Source organism: Cupressus sempervirens, chromosome 11, assembly GCF_028749045.1.
Source record: "Cupressus sempervirens isolate cs-2001-9-10 chromosome 11, ASM2874904v1, whole genome shotgun sequence".
NCBI lineage: Eukaryota > Viridiplantae > Streptophyta > Pinopsida > Cupressales > Cupressaceae > Cupressus > Cupressus sempervirens.
Genome location: NC_143128.1, coordinates 184240465 through 184258057, shown reverse-complemented (window position 1 = coordinate 184258057; position 17593 = coordinate 184240465).

Sequence of the window (17593 nt, the reverse complement as noted above, 5' to 3'; positions counted from 1 at the left end):
TGTTTTGAAACTTAGATTTTGAGTAGAATCATTTGTGGTTACTTTGAGAGCCATGATGGTTAATATTGCATGGCATCTATTGTTGTTTCTCTTGATGTTTGTATTTGTTTCTCTTTTGTGAAAATTAGTTTAAGTTGATGTAGGATTTTATTTCATATTTGAGTCTTGTTCAATTGTGGAAAGACTGTGAGTTTTTTGATTTGATGTTAAATTTTTGAAGTTGTAAAGCAATACCTCTTTACCTAAGAGTATGTGAGAGCCCCTCAAACACTTTCCATCAAAAGTGTGCAATTTTTTTTTTTTCTTTCAAATTCATTGATAATTTATTCATAAAGGGAGTTGTACCTATAAAAATTCAGAGGGAAATGATTAACACAATGCTTACCCAAATGTTGTGAACATTATTGTATAATAAAAATTACAACAAAGAATATCATCATTTCCACATGACCCATAATAGATCTAAAATAAATATGGAATTAAAATCCACATGCAAGAGAATAGACAACATACCCACAAAAAATTGTGACACAAGATATACCCTGGGAAATGCTCATTGAGGGAAAAGCCAAGCCTCCAAAAGCATCCATCACCATGTATTATTTAGAAAAAACACCATTGCAATACAACCATGGAAACCTTCAAAGCTATAGCCACAACCAAGCAATCCATGTGAACAAGCATGAATCCACACATCCCATGTCATGCTTCCAACCTTCACAAATGCTCCCTTGGCTAACTTGTTAAGCCTTGTCCCACTCAACTCTTGCATTTTCACCTTTTTGCCTTTTCACACAACAACTACCCTTGTGGTTGATTATGTAGTAGAAAGTCCCACAAAACCACCAAGTGGTATTACATAAACCATGTGCTAAAGCCATGTGTTACCTAACCCATTGACCCCACATTTAATATTGGAAATTTAATTCTTTTCCCCAATATTAAACAATTACATGAAATATTATCACAATATTACAATACATCTCATTAAGTATATTCCATGGGAATATTTTCATGTTGTACACCCATCTAGGTATAATATTACATAATAAAATAAAATAATACAATATAACAATATTATGCAATGTGTGCAACACCTATTATCTCAACATATTGGATTTTTAGTCTTGGGCATAGATTGAATTATTAAATTTTGTAGGAAAAGACAATATGTTCACTAACATCATCATAATAGAAAATTTAGTTATTGCAAGATCGTCAACTTATAATAAATTTTGCAAATAAAAGTGACATCATTTGGAAGTTGCCACTTCCTCATTTGCATAGGGGGTAGGATCATTAATATCAAATAGTCATGTCGTATCTTCATGAATCACAATCCTCTTGGCTACCACAATTTATTGATCACTGGAAAATCCATCTCAACATGATTAACTCCCTCTGAATCAATATGATGAAGATCACTAATGGTTGATGGAATCACATCCTCTATTGGCTCCCCTCTCTTTCAAGTATTCTTCTAATAAAATGTCATACTCCCTTTGAATCTCAATCTCCCTCTTTTCTTGTGACAACATCCTTGGAAAATATCAAGGAAAATAATTCTTATAGTAATAAGTATTATAATCACATATATAAGATTATCCATTAATCCAATCATGATACACAAGGCTATGGTTTTGGTCTCATGTACCAACACAATAGGATCAATATTTCATCATATAAAACTATATATAATTATATCACATAAATAATCAATAGTTCCTCATAGAAGATTATATTCAGTGTCACATTTATAAAATAAATATAAAATCAATCACATTAAATTATGGAATCTTATATTTAAATTCATTTTCATGTTAAAATAAGGAAACTTAAATGTATGAATTATATTGGGGTTAGATGCACTTCACCTATGGTGATTAATCTTGTTTCTTTAGTAATATCTCTCTTTAGTGGACTTGTCAACTGATTCAGATGGTTTGGAAATGTTGGGTATGTATATGACTTTAATAGGGATGGGACCTTATGCTTCTCTTAGGAATAACCCTCTCCAATCACAAATTAGTAAGAAGTCAATTAATGGAAAGTGGCTAAGCTTTGTTTTTCATGAAAGATTTGTACCTACATGCTAAACACTCACACAAACCCATGATATGCCTTTTTATTTGACTTTTCCTTCTATATTTGACTTTTTCCAACTAACCAACTAATCAATGTTTTTGGTTAACGCCATATGTAACAACTTTCACGTTAAGGGCCAGACTCATCTTTTGTATCATGGTGCACTTGTAGGGTGATATTTGCCAGACCTTTATAAGATACCTTCTCATTCATCTCTGACACACACATTAAGAACCAAATACTTGGCCTCTTCTCTAGAATTTTTTGTCATCTATATCTTTTATTGAACCACAGGAGCATACACCTTAGCATAAAAAAGTAGTTTTCAATCCTTGATAAGCTTACAGGTGGGAGAGTCAATCAAAAAAAAAGAAATTTACATAATAAATCATAAACTATTCAAACTAGATAATAGACACATTAAGGATACACCGCACACTATTTGATAGTAGAGGAATAACATCAAAGATAAACAATTAAACATGGGACTCAACAAATTATTGTCATCTTCATGTTCCATCACCCAATCACAATTGGAGGAATAGAGAGAGACTAGAATTATAAAGTAGAGATTCTCGACTACTAATTGTTATCCGTCTCCACGTGATCAAAGTATTACATCATATTATGTCACACACTATTATACTAATTTGTATTAAGGAGGTTCTTTTTAGTATCAATTACATAGTGCTTGGCATACTCCTCTAGGTATAGTGTAACCTAATCTACAATATTTTGAATCGTCAAAGTGATCCCCTTATCAAATCTTAAACACTCATAATGATGTGTGTAAGTGGATAGAATTATAAGTTCATCTTCCCACTCACCAATCAAACTATACATGTACATGATACCAACAATGAGTGTGTCATGGTGATTTATTTGTCTCATTGGTGATCATTGTTATGAAGTGGTTCCGATATTTGGTCATTGTGGTAATATATACTCTAGTTATACTTACCTAACGTATTGCATACTAAGGATTTTTGGTTTGACATATATGATGAGAACTCTCCAAAAATCAATTATCCTATGTCCAATCTACCATATCAAGCTTTGCACCAATCTTTCATGCTAAATAAATACATCCAACTCTTATTGCACGAATTTATAATGTAGTTGTTGTTTCTCTTTATAAAATGTATTTGAACACTTTCATACATTTGTAGCCTAGCTCTAATACCATGTTGAGTTTTCAAGATCATTGCAAATGTAATAGCATTTCCATTTAATTTTGGTATATGTTTTCCAAATGAAAATGATATATTATTTATATTGAGAATAAGTCGGGAAGAGATGTGTCCCTTATTCGTTAATCTTATAATTAATAAAATAAAAAATCTAACCCCTCTCACATATACATACATGTATACATACATACATACATACATACATATGTATGTATATATGTATGCATGTATGCATGTATGTATATGTGTATTTGTATATGTATATGTATATATCATTATTATATTAATTTTTTCTCTAATAACAATAAACATATATCTCAAATATATGAATGTGCACACGCGCACACACACACACACACATTATATCTCATATATAATTATATATAAGTTTATCAGAATGAAGCTATCAAGCATCAACAATATTCTTCCCCCTCCTTATACAAATATTATGCCCCATTTCAGAGGTATACTGGGTATCAACTATCTAATTTTTTTTAATAGGATTCTATTCACATTAACCCTCGATGGTCTTGCAAGAAATATTAAGGCCTCTCAGCCCCACCAACACTTGAAAGTGTGCCCCCTTAGCAAGAAAGGAGAGGAGTGGCACCACTTAGTACAATAGATATGCATCCTCAAGATATGTGATAATCTTTAATCAAGAGGATGAAGTTAACATGGCTTTAGAGTCTTAGAACTCTACAAAAAATTATATTATAGTGGGGTAAAATCACTAACAAAAGGTGTGCTCCCACTTGGTTCATTCTTGGATGTTGTTCCTGTTGGAAATATAAGAGGAGTTACCAAGAGGGGAGGGGTGAATCAGTAACTACTAAAATAAATCCTAAATCCCTTAGATGTCAAAACAAAACTCTGATTAAATTGTAATCTAATGTAACTTGGTAAATACACATTCACTCAACATACACTAGCAAATGTTGTAACTCAATAAAAACTAAAGTAACTTGGTAACTGTTGAACATGAAAATCTTTAAGATATTATTTGTGATTAATCTTACTTTAACTTAGTTACATACACATAAAAGAAATAGCATGAACACAATTGACACCAAGATTTAACGTGGAAACCCAATTTGGGAAAAACCACCAATTGCAACTAGTTACTGATTTTCATTCTTTTGAAGTGAGCCCTATTAGGAGCCAACCCTGTTATAGGTTACAAAGCACATTGTTAGGTGTGACCCTATTAGAGGATTTAATCACCTTGTTAGGAGTGGCCTTGTTAGAGTCTTTAGACACTTCAATAGAAATGAAACCTTGTTAGAGGATTTACAAATGGTTGTTAAGCCAACTTTGTTAAGAGATTTAGATCACTATTTAGATCACTGCTACAATGGTTAGAAGGTAACAATGAGATGAATTGATTTCTTATACAACTAAATTGTTGATTATAGATCTCAATTTTGGCTTGTATACTTGATTCTTCCTAATTGAATGTATCTTTGCAGCTCAACAAGGATATTCTACTTATCCTTTTAATTCACTTCTTCTAAGCATTATCAAATCTTCAATTATGTTCCACACATTCAATCCTCAACTTGACCTTATATTTATATCTTACACATTGTCAAGTCATATTGAGTACTAGTTAGAATAATTAATATTCATCTTCTTAGTCAGCTAGAACCAACAAACAAATCAATTGAACTCAATATGCCAAAATAAGAAAATCCTTTGTTAGCCGACCCTACTCGGTAGATACTAACTCAAAAGAGATTTTCTTGTGTTAACCAAGAGAACTCAGTTAACACTGTATATTCAAAAATTTTCTTTGGTAACTGAGTGAGCTCGGTTAACACTAGTTCCATCCAACATTTCCTTCATTAACCTAGTGAGCTCGGTTAACACTCAACTTCTGCAAACTTTCCTTTGTTGCCAGAGTGAACTCGGTAGACACTATCTTTTGAACTCAACAAACTATTGAATACTCGATAGACATAGGAAATTGTCTTCAATTCTCAAGTGATCTTAGCATACACTGACTAGAAATAATACGAAATTTTGTGTAACATCAAAGACAATACACAATTAATCAATTGTTTCCAACAATCTCCCTCTTTAGCATTGATAGCAACACAACATGTCATAATGCAATAAAATTTTAGAGCAAGAATAACCTAAGGAACATATCCTTAGTTTCATTCTGATTCTCATCCATGAGAACTCCCTCTATCAGTGTGAACTCCCTCTGCCTTTAGTTCCTCCCTCTGTTAGCAAAACTCTATCTTCAACATCTTCTTTTGATAGAAAACTTCCCTTCTTTGACATCTCTTTCTCTTTATCTTTATAAAATTTCTATGAGATATGATAGTAAACTTCTCCCTCTTTGAAATCTCATGTAAAGACAATATTCAGTGAATACCAATGTACCTTATGTACTAATTCATTTGCAATGTGCCCTTATCAATACTGCATCAACTAACTAATCTTCAACATGCTCTAGTTGATGCATCACTAAACTTCATCTAGTGAGATTTAGATAGGGGAATGACCCATAACTTACCTCTTAGATATAGAAATGCATCCTTAGATAATGGCTTAGTGAATATATCTATAATTTGTTCTTTAGTATTCACATATTCCAATCTTACCTCTTTATCTTGTACCAATTCTCTCAAAAAATGATATAACAATGTGCTTGGTTTTGGTATGAATCACATGATTCTTTGGTATATTAATTGTACAGGTGTTATCATAGTATATAACCACTAGATCCTTGATTTCTATCTTCATACCTACCAATAGTTGCTTGAACCAAACAACATTTGAACATTTAACTGATGTTGTCATATATTTTTCCTGTATTGTGGGTTGAGAAATATAATTTTGTTTCTTACTTGTCCAAGACACTAGTCTTTTACCAAGAAAGAATGCTCCACCACTAGTGCTATTTCTGTCATCAACACTCCCTACCCAATCAACATCTGTGAATGTTTTCAAATCCAAATTGCCTCCTTTTTTGTACCATAAACCATATTCTTCAGTACCTTTCACATACCTCATGATTCTCTTTATTGTCATCGTGTGATTTTCTTTGGGATTTGCTAAGAATCTTGCCACCATACCAACTGCTAATGCAATATCAGGCCTTGTGTGCACTATATACTACAATTTTCCAATCATTGATCTACATGTGGTTTGATCTACCTCCTTGCAATCATCATTTTTGGAAAGCTTGTGTCCAATAGACATAGGAGTTCCAACTAGTCTTGAATCTTCCATTCCAAACTTCTTTAGTATTTCCTTGATATATTTAGATTGAGTAATGTAGATACCATCTTTCTTCTACTAGATCTACAATCCAACAAAGAATTTTATCTCTCCAAACATGGACATCTCAAATTATTTACTCATTTCTTCTAAAAATACTTTATAAAGTCATCACTTCCTATGAATAAAGTGTCATCCACAAATATTTCTGCCAACATAATCTTCTTGCCTAGTCCTTCTTTGATATACAAATTGTTGTTATCATTTGTTCTTTGAAAACCAATCTTTATCAAGTAGTTGTGAATTCTTCCATACCAAGCTTTGGAAGCTTTCTTGAGACCATACAATATTTTGTGTAATTTGCAGACCATATCTCTTTTGCTAAGATCTACAAAACGTTCAGGTTGTTCAATGTAGACTTCCTCATTAAGAATTTCATTCGAGAATGCATATTTTACATCCATTTGATAAAATTTAAATAATCTGTGTCTTGCATATGCTAGTAAAGTACTAACACCTTCTAATCTTGCAACATGAGCAATTCACCACAATCAATACCTTCTTCTTGACAATAACCTTTACATACTAAGCTTGCTTTATTTCTAGAAACTTCTCCATCTTCATTTAGCTTATTTTTGAGTACCCACTTTGTGCCAATTATATTTTTATCCTTGGGTCTTGGAACAAGAGTCCAAGTCTTATTCTTCTCTTTCTATTATATTTCCTCATTCATAGCTTCAATCCAACCTTCATTATCCAAAACATCTTTAGCATTTCTAGGTTCAAATTCAGCAAGCAAACATGTACCTTTCAATTTGTTTCTTGTTATTGTTCCATCTAACTTGTCTCCATGATCTAATCAGGTGCATGATACCTTTTGACATATCTTGCTAACACGGGTACTTTGTGTTTGGATTTTGTTCCACTAACCTCTACATGATCTTCTATATTAAGCTCAAGTCCCACTATCTATGACTCAAGTCCATCAAAATTAGTTTTCTCTAGCAACAACTCGATAGCTTTTGACCATGACTTAGGTCCTTCAGGCTATGACTCAGGTTGCACTGGATGCAACTCAGTAGCTTTTGGATATTTTGGAGGCTTTGAGGGTGAGGCCTCCTAACTTCCAAATAGATTTTGCACTGTATCATGTTCAAAGTAAACAAATCTTTTGTAATCCTTAGGTTCTTTGTTGCTCTCTTCTTCACTCTTTTCTACAAACTCATCAATTCTCACATGTGCACTTTTTATGATTTTATGAGTAGACAAATTCAAACACTTGCATGCTTTACTTCTACAAGAGTATCCTAGGAATATGCCTTCATTACCTTTGACATCAAATTTACCTTTCTTGGATTCTTTCAAGATATAACATTTTCTACCAAATACTTTCAAGTAACTTACATTAGGTTTCTAGCCATACCATAGTTCATAAGGAATTTGATTTGAGTCTTTCTTCAATTGTACTATGTTCAAGGTATGCACTGCAGTACGGATTGTTTCCTTCCAATATTTGATTGCAACATTCTTTTCTATCATTAAGGTTCTTGCACAATCCATGATGGATGTGTTCCTTCTTTTAGCTATACCATTTTGCTAAAGTGTACCAGGGTTTGATACTTGTCTCTTAATCCCTTTTTCAATGAAGAATTTATTGAATTCATTGAAAATGAATTTATCACCTCTGTCTGATCTCAAGCATTTTAAATTCTTTCTAGTTTCCTTCTCTACTCTTGTCAAATACCACTTAAATTTTTAAAAAGCTTCAAATTTTTTTTTTAGATACATTACAGTCATCATTCTAGAATAATCATCAACAAAAGGAATGAAGAACTTATCTCCACTATAACTCTCTATTCCAATAGGTCCACACAAGTCTATATGAACAAGCTCTCAAACTTCTTTAGAATGATAGTTTTTTCTTTTGAAACTAGTTTTTTCCATCTTACCAATTTGAAAATTTTTGCATAGACCCATATTAGGTTTCCTCAAGCTAAGAATACCTCTTACTCTTCTATTTTTTCTTATCTTGACTAGATTATCAAAGTTCACATGACATAATCTTTTGTTCCATAACCAGCTTTCTTCTACTTGAGCAATAAAACATGAACTTTCACTAAGATTTAGGTAGAATAGATTACCTTTTGTTTGTTTGCTAGACCCAACCAGATTACCTTTTCCATCCAGCAGTTTGGCCTTCCCATTCATTAATTCTACCTTGAATCCAATGTTATCAACTGTGCCACACTTAGTAGATTATAATTTAGTCATTCAACCCAATAAGCATTGTCACATCTAAGTTCACTAGTTAATGAGATACAACCTTTTTCCTTTATGCAACAAGGTTCATTGTTTCCAAATCTCACACTACCACCATCATAATGTTCCATGTATTCAAACTTTGTTTTATCACCAGTAATATGATGTGAGCAACCACTATCAATAATCCATGTATCATTTTTTCTAACATGAGTGGTAAGTGTCATTTTATCTCCTTCATCATCAGATTCATCTTTTACATCAATATATACCATTTCATCTTCACTATTATTAGAATCGTTAGCCATAAAACAAGGTTTCCTACCTTTGTCCTTGTAGTCCTTGTAGTTCTTGAATTCCTTCTTTCCTTTGAACTTATTTCTTTTCTTTTCTTCTCTACTTTCTTTGTTGGGGCATTTTGTAGTGATGTGACCAACTTCTTCACAAGAAAAACATATTAGAGGAATCTTACCTTTGTACTTTCCTCTACCTTTGGAATATTTCCTTGCAAGTAGGGCTTCAACAACTTCAAATCATTGGATGAATTTTCTTCCTCTTCTTCACTTTTTGATTGATTGGCTTTTGATTTCTCACCCCTTTTCTTGAGTGAAAGCTTGGCTTCAAATGCAGACTCAATACCTTTGGAACTAGGAACACAATTATCATAGTTATCCAACTCAAAAGTTGTCAATATTGCTATTTGGATCACATCTCATCTCTTGAATAGCAGACACTCTAATTGCATATATAGGAAGAAGGGTTCTGAGTACCTTGCTTACAACTATTTTTTCATCAATGTCTCCTCTAGATGCTTTGATTGTGCTCACACTTGCTTTATTTCACTCAACATATTTTGCAATGTTTTCATCTTCTCTCATCTTCATTTGATCAAACTGTCCTATCAGACTTTTGGCTTTAGCTCTTCTTACATTATCATCTCCTCCATAGACGGATTTCAGTTTGATCCACATATCATAAGCTATAGTGCAACTTTTGACTTCATCAAATTTATCATAATTAAGAGCAAAAGAAATGTCAATCATCATGATGTTATGATTTTTCTTTTCAACAATTTCTTGAACTAATAATGTTTTAGTAGGAGTCTTGTATTCACTATCAAGATATTTACAACTTGAATCACTAATAGTTGCAAAATGTAACCTCATAAGTGATTTCCATCTTGCAAAGTTATCTTTGTTCAACTTGGGAATCTCTCTTCTGTAAGACATCCTGATCTTTAGCTTAGATCCTTGAAAACTTCTCTACAAGCACAAAAAGCTCTGATACCAATTGTTTGAAATATAAGAGGAGTTACTGAGAGGGGAGGGGTGAATTAGTAACTACTAAAATAAGTCTTAGATCCCTTAGATGTCAAAACAAAACTCTGAGTAAACTATAATCTGTTGTAACTCGGTAAATACACATTCACTTGACATACACTAGCAAATGTTGTAACTTAGTAAATACTGAAAAAACTTGGTAACTACTAAACATGAAAAGCTTTAAGATATTATCTATGATTGATCTTACTTTAACTTAGTTGCATACACATATAAGAAATAGCATGAACACAATTGACACCAAGATTTAACATGGAAACCCAATTTTGTAAAAACCACCAATTGCAACTAGTTAATGATTTTCACTCTTTTGAAGTGAGCCTTGTTAGGAGCCAACCCTATTCAAGGTTACAAGACACACTATTAGGTGTGACCCTATTAGAGGATTTAATCACCCTATTAGGAGTGACCTTGTTAGAGGTCTTTAGACACTTCAATAGAAATGCCACCTTGTTAGAGGATTTACAAATAGTTGTTAAGCCAACTATGTTAAGAGATTTAGATCACTGCTACAATGGTTAGAAGGTAACAATGAGATGACTTGATTTTTGATGCAACTGAATTGGTGATTACATATCTCAATTTTGGCTTGTATACTTGATCCTTCCTAATCGAATGTATCTTTGCAGCTCAACAGGGATATTCTACTTATCCTTCTAATTCGCTTCCTCTAAGCATCATCAAAACTTCAATTATGTTCCACACATTCAATCCTCAACTTGACCTTACATTTATATCTTACACATTGTCAAATCAACTTGAATACTACTTAAAATAATTAATATTCATCTTCTCAGTTGGATATAACCAACAAACAAATCAATTGAACTCAATATGCCAAAACAAGAAAATCCTCTATTAGCTGACCCTGCTCAATAGATATTAACTCAAAAGTGATTTTCCTATGTTAACCAAGTGAATTTGATTAACACTGTATATTCAAAAAGTTCCTTTGGTAATTGAGTGAGCTCGATTAACACTGGTTCCATCCAACATTTCCTTCATTAACTAAGTGAGGTCGGTTAACACTCAACTTCTGCAAACTTTCATTTGTCGCTCGAGTGAACTCGATAGACACTATCTTCTGAATTAGGAAAACTTTGGAATGCTCAGTAGACATAGGAAATTGTCTTCAATGCTTGAGTGAGCTCTACATAAACTGACTAGCAATTATATGACATTTTGTGTAATATCAAAGACAATACACAATTAATCAATTGTTTCCAACAATTCCCTCAATGGTAGGCCCACTAAAGGTGACTTGGGACTGATTGGTTTAGATTGAAGAGTCTAAGTTTTTTATTCTCCTAAAACGAGAATAGAATACTGTTTTATCCTCTTCACTTCACCCAAGCACACAAAACATGTTCATCATCGAGGAACACATGATCATGACAACATCACAATATTCTAGGTTTCTAATTCTCTCAAAGAGAGAAGAGCATAATCCCCTCAATCGTGAACAAATCAATCCCAATAATTTCTTTCCTTGCTCTCAAAAGCATCTATCTTATACATTGGTCTAGGTTTCTAATTTGTCCATGGTTGTGACCTCCATGTGACAAAGAGAATACTCCCCTACAAACTTTAAGACAATTAAGGGATTTTAGCAAGGCCTATTTATACTAGTTCTTAATAAATCAATTAATCAAGCACAATGTTTCAAGTCTCCAAGACAACCTACACACAAATCATGAGTATCTTCAATGTTTCAACTTATGGTCTTTGACAAGCATTCTTTGATGTCATCCTAAAAGAACTTGTTAGGCTAGTATCATCAAACATTCAAAGCAATCATTAGGGGATAATGATAATCTAATTTGAAGCCAAATACACATAAAAAACAAGACACTTATTAGGGTTAGCTTCAAAAATTGATCAAATCATCATCAAATCCACAAGCACTTGTTAGCATTAGTCCAAAAGCATCTAAATCATCATATTATAAAACCAAAAGATTATGTGATTTAATTGAAATTGAATCCACAAATAGTCTAAAGAAATCTCACCAAAGGTGGCTTCCTTTCCTGAAGGCAACTACCTTTCCCCAAGGAAACCTTATTTACCCCCTAAAGGAGATTGCCTTCCCCAAAATAAATTGTCTTCACTAAAGTTGACCCTCTGTAACTAAAGGAAACCTTCTCCAAAACCAAGTGACACTCTAGATCCCAAAGGAGACTTGTAGACTCAAGAGGTAACTCTAGATTCTAAAGGAGACTTGTAGACTCAAGAGGCAACTCTAGATCCCAAAGGCAACTTGCAAACTCCAGAAATGACTTTGTAGGTGTTTTTCAGATAGAATATAGAATAAAGGTCAAAGAAAAGATGAAGAAAGGTTTGTAAGGGGTCTAGCCCTATCGTGGGTGCCAAACTTCATTGTTTTTCTTATCTTGTTGTTGCTTGGTCTCTATTGTAAAACTGTCATAAACATAACTTATATTGCATTATGAAAACATCATCAAATGTAAACACACATAAAGCATTCATCACAGTTTTGACATTGGGATTTTACATGGAAACCCAACTTGGGAAAAACCACCAGAAACATGTCACTCTTTTGCACTCTTTTGAAGTGAGCCCTGTTACGAGCCAACCATGTTAAAGGTTACAAAATACATTATTAAATGTGACCTAGTTAGAGGATTTAATCACCCTATTAGGTGTGGCCTTGTAAGAGGACTTTGATCATTCTATCAGAATGTCACCTAGTTAAAGGATTTACACACACTATTAAGTCTTCAAATGATTGTTAGGTCAACCTTTGTTAACTAGATTTCAATACAAACTATTTACAATGATCAGAAAGAAAATATTAGGTTTTGATCTGTGATTACAACTCACTGTTGCAGGTTCAATCTTTGTTTAGTCCTTATGCTGGTTTACTAATAAGCCTTCCATTGACATCTCTGATCTTGATTTTCTTGGACACCCTTCAAGAAATCAGTCTACTCTTCTCATCAACACTTAAGCCTTCTACTTTGATTCACTTATCAATAAAAGCATCATATCTACAAGTTTTCTCCTTTAACTTCACATTTGCTCACACTCTTATGCGATTATGATCCACCTTTGTATATATGTGCAATGCACTTGCACTTATTTTATCTCCTTATTTCCTTATTCATCTCCTCGATAATTTGTTTGAATCTCTACCTCTTTAAATAGGAAATTATCATATTACTATTTTCTATTTCCATCATAGATCTTAGGGTTTACAATTAGATTCAACTTGATTCAATGTATTTGTCCATCTTCTTGATCATCCCCTAGAAACTTCTCTAGAATCTATCTGTTAGGTCTTTACCTAATCTTCTCCTTGAATTTAATGATCCAACTCATCAATCTTATCTTCAACATGGTTTACATCTCCTAAGAAATCAATCGAGTCATCTTGATCTTACGATTTCTTTGAATTTATTCTCTTACTGTTACTTGACAATCTCTAAATTTTGACACTCAATCATCACTGAAATACTCGGTTGCTATAGAGATTTATAGCTCAGCATTAACTAACTTTCTCAGTTGATACTAATGCTTAGTCAACACTAGATTTTCTTGGCACTAACTATAGTTCGATTAACACTAGAATTACTTAGTAGTCCTTGGTATTCTACTCTTATGCTCGACTTGGCTTAGTTTTCTTGACATAAACAATTACTTTGCTTTATCAAAGTCTATCTAATCAAATGTCGATTGTAACTCCCTTTTCATAAATTCAACCTTTCTTCTCAGTGTTATAGTTATGAACAACTTCTCAAATCCTCTTCATCAATCAAATATATATGGCACTTAGATTAGGTAACAATATGTCTTATCAATAGATTTGACATCAATGACAAAACAACAATTGTTCCAATTGTAAGTTTCCAACATTACATTAACCAATTTGTGATATCTAATCCTCTCATAAGTTTTAATGGGGCATGGACTCCCTGGCCCTCTGCAAATATGCTTTTTTATTTTTTATTTTAGCCCAAGTGGCTCTTTGAACTCTTATTGTTTATGCTATGACTTTGGTTATACTGGTATGTTTCTAGACAATACTTGCATTTTCTCTCATTTCTTTAGTAGTACCTTGTATGATAGTGTTAACTCTCATGTGTATGGCTTGTTCATCTATGGCATATATTTTCCTAGTTAATAACTTTTGTTGTAGGTTGGTTTTGATGTTAATCAATTGTTAGTGTGTTGCAATTATATGCCTTTGGGATTTTACTATAAGGGTTCAATACCCTAGTTTTTATTACTGATTAATATATTAAAAAAAAAATGAGATCCTCAATACCCTAATAGGAAATACCTAGAAAATCAACCATAAAATACCCTGATCATGGTTATACAAAGATGCTCAGGACAATTACCAACTCATTTAGGACATATCGACAGAATCCTAGTTTAGACAAGAAGGCCTATAACAGTATCATACAATCACTTGTAGCACAAGACTCATTAAAAAAATTAGAATCATCCACCCAACTATTCCTCCATCATGTTATCACTTTTTTAAAATTAAAAGGTAGATTAAAATTTTAATATAAAATTTATGAAAAAAATTTGTGATACATACAAAAGAGATTATATGTCAAAATGATATTATATTTCTATTTCAATACAATATTTTTTTTTAAACATTTATATTAAAAATAGATTTATCATAGTCAAGAGCCTATACCATAATTGTAACTGGTGCCTCTCGTGTGGGAGATCTTAGGTTTGAGACTATTTAAATTGACATATACAACACATACTAATAATTAATCTGTATAAATAATAATAATTAATCTAAGCTTCTACTCACTATGTGTCTATTTTAGCACAAAGAATGATTTAAAATGTTGATAGAAAAATAGAAACATAATTGACTTTAAAAATTATTTTTATATCAACTCAAACTATATTTTAAATTGAAATTGTACTCTCCATTTTCTTGTAAAATGAAATACAACTTTAAACTTGACCTTATCTAAACTATAAATCTCTAAGACATAAAAAGAGTTTTCGTTTATCAAAGAAAGGAAAAAGGCAAATAATTTATCAAAACCTATGATAGACCAAACTTTGTAGTTTCCTCATAATTATCCATAAAAATTAGTTTCCCTAAGCTAACGCATTATCCCATATCCCTCAAAATAATCATCTACCAACTTTGAGAAAAAAAAAACACTTTTAACATTAAATATTAAATTAAATTACTTAGATTCACAAGATCCCTAGATATGAGAGTTGGAAGAATTAGAGCAACTACATCGAAGTATATTGATTGTTAAACCCAAATACAACCACAAACATGAATTACCTAGTTTTCTATCAATTGTGCATTAAAATATTCTCTCAATTACATTGTTTCTCATGGCAAATCACATGTCATGAGTTGTCACCTTTTAATTCTATGATTTCATACTCCCAAGAAATGTCATATATATCCTAATAGAAATCCTTAGGTTTAAAATACTATACTTTATATGTATTAATAATAATTCCAAGAAAACTTCAACATCAATAGAGGAGGAGTCGTGCAAGCAACCAAGTTGGTTGCATGGCATTGATATTAACTATGCACGTCTTTTGATACTTCCAATTCTCTCATTTGTAGTGGAAATTTCAAACAACCAACCATAATAAACCAAGCACTTGATAAATTCATTTTAATTGTTCATGATTGGAATAAAGTAAACATAGCCCAAGTCATTGGCCCAATAATCTCATATTTCTTTTAACCTCCCCCATCCTCTCATAGGTGGAATGTAATACAAATCCCCACTTTGCTTGCCACTCATGTCTTTAAAAGAATTGGTTGTGTAAACCCTATAATGGGTGCACTAGATAAGGTCATAATATTAAATTGTGTGTTAAAGTTTTGAGGCCTCTAATCCATATATTTTGGGATTCTACTAGAGAGTATGTTTATGATTATCTTTTGTAGGAATATATCTTTTATAAAGATGAATGATTGTAAGAATTATTATAAAATGCCTAAACTTTTCAAGTGGGCCTTGGGTCATTTTCAATATGTAGACAATCATGTGTATGTAAATAATTGGGAGCTAATAATGTATGGGATAAGGTTTTCTTTATTTGGAAGCTAATAATGTATTAGATAAGATTTTGTTTAGTGAAGGTTGGGAATAGAATGGTCATTAGATTAACTAGGAGTAAAGCTGGGAATTTTATATTAAGTTTTTAATCTATTATTTTAAATAGTATAAATAATTGAAATAGAAAAGTGGAATTTTCAACAAAAAGTTAAGTCAACTGGTTTATGTCTATAAAAATCTTTAGTTGTTGTTCAATACTAAAGACTCTCTAGTGTAACTTGAACTCTTAACTACTCTATTTTTGTCTCCCCTTCTAAAGAAAAACCAATCACCCAACACATGGTATCTTTTGTCTCAATCTAATTGAGTATGAATATTATTATTCAAACTAAACAATTTATTGAAAGAAGAGTATTGGTTTTCATCTTAAACATATTTATCATGAGCTTATTCCCAAGCATGACGTTAAATGAAATTATTAAATATCTTATTTTTGAAACTCCAACCTTATTCTAACTCTCAAATTCAAACTTGAAAAGAAATTAATTTCCAAGCTTTAGTTGCTAAAAAAAATTATAAGTTACCTTAATTCTAGCCTCTCACTTAATTATTCTACACTCTTCCTAAGTATGACAAGAAAATAATATTGGAACGTCAATATAGTTGCTCCTTTTGACATGTTGGCTTTTTGAAATCTCTCTTCTATCTCTAACCATTCTCTTCACTAAAAACCTAGTCTATTTGAAAATTTACACTAATATGATTATAACTTATGAGTGAATTAGACATTAAATAACTATTAGTCTATGACTATAACATTTTACTATTTAAAAAAAAAAAATTGTCCTTGTTCTCATTTTAAAGTTGTTTAGAATCTTTACTATCCTAGACTAGATTATCACATTTTCACTAAAGACAAACCAAACCATAATGCACTACAAGCTTCTCCAAAAACAACCAACTCATAAAGAAAACTAAATAAATATAATGCTCAACATGCAAGCTAGAAACTACTTGTAAAAAGCCTCACCAAATATATTGATTCGTCACCATTAGAACCTCAAACATAGTTGTAGTCAAATTTGAATTACATGATCAAAGAGGAAATCAATTATAACATCATACACTTTATAGAGATAATGCAAAGAATGGTCTCTAAGAAAATTTCAAGTATCTTATGCTAATAGTTGGAGAAAATTATATTTAATTATGTTAAAATTGGAAACAAGGTTATTATTATGCTAGTTTTCTTGATATTTGAAGTCTATTTAATTATATTTTGTGACCTTCTAATTATTATGTAATAAGATCTTCTATATTTAAAAAATAGTTTGAAAACCAAATTTTTATAAATATAATTATGTAGATATTGAGATTAAATCTATAAGATAGTGGAAAATAATATTACATCTTAATTAGTATAAACATAAAAATAATAATAATAAAAAACAAA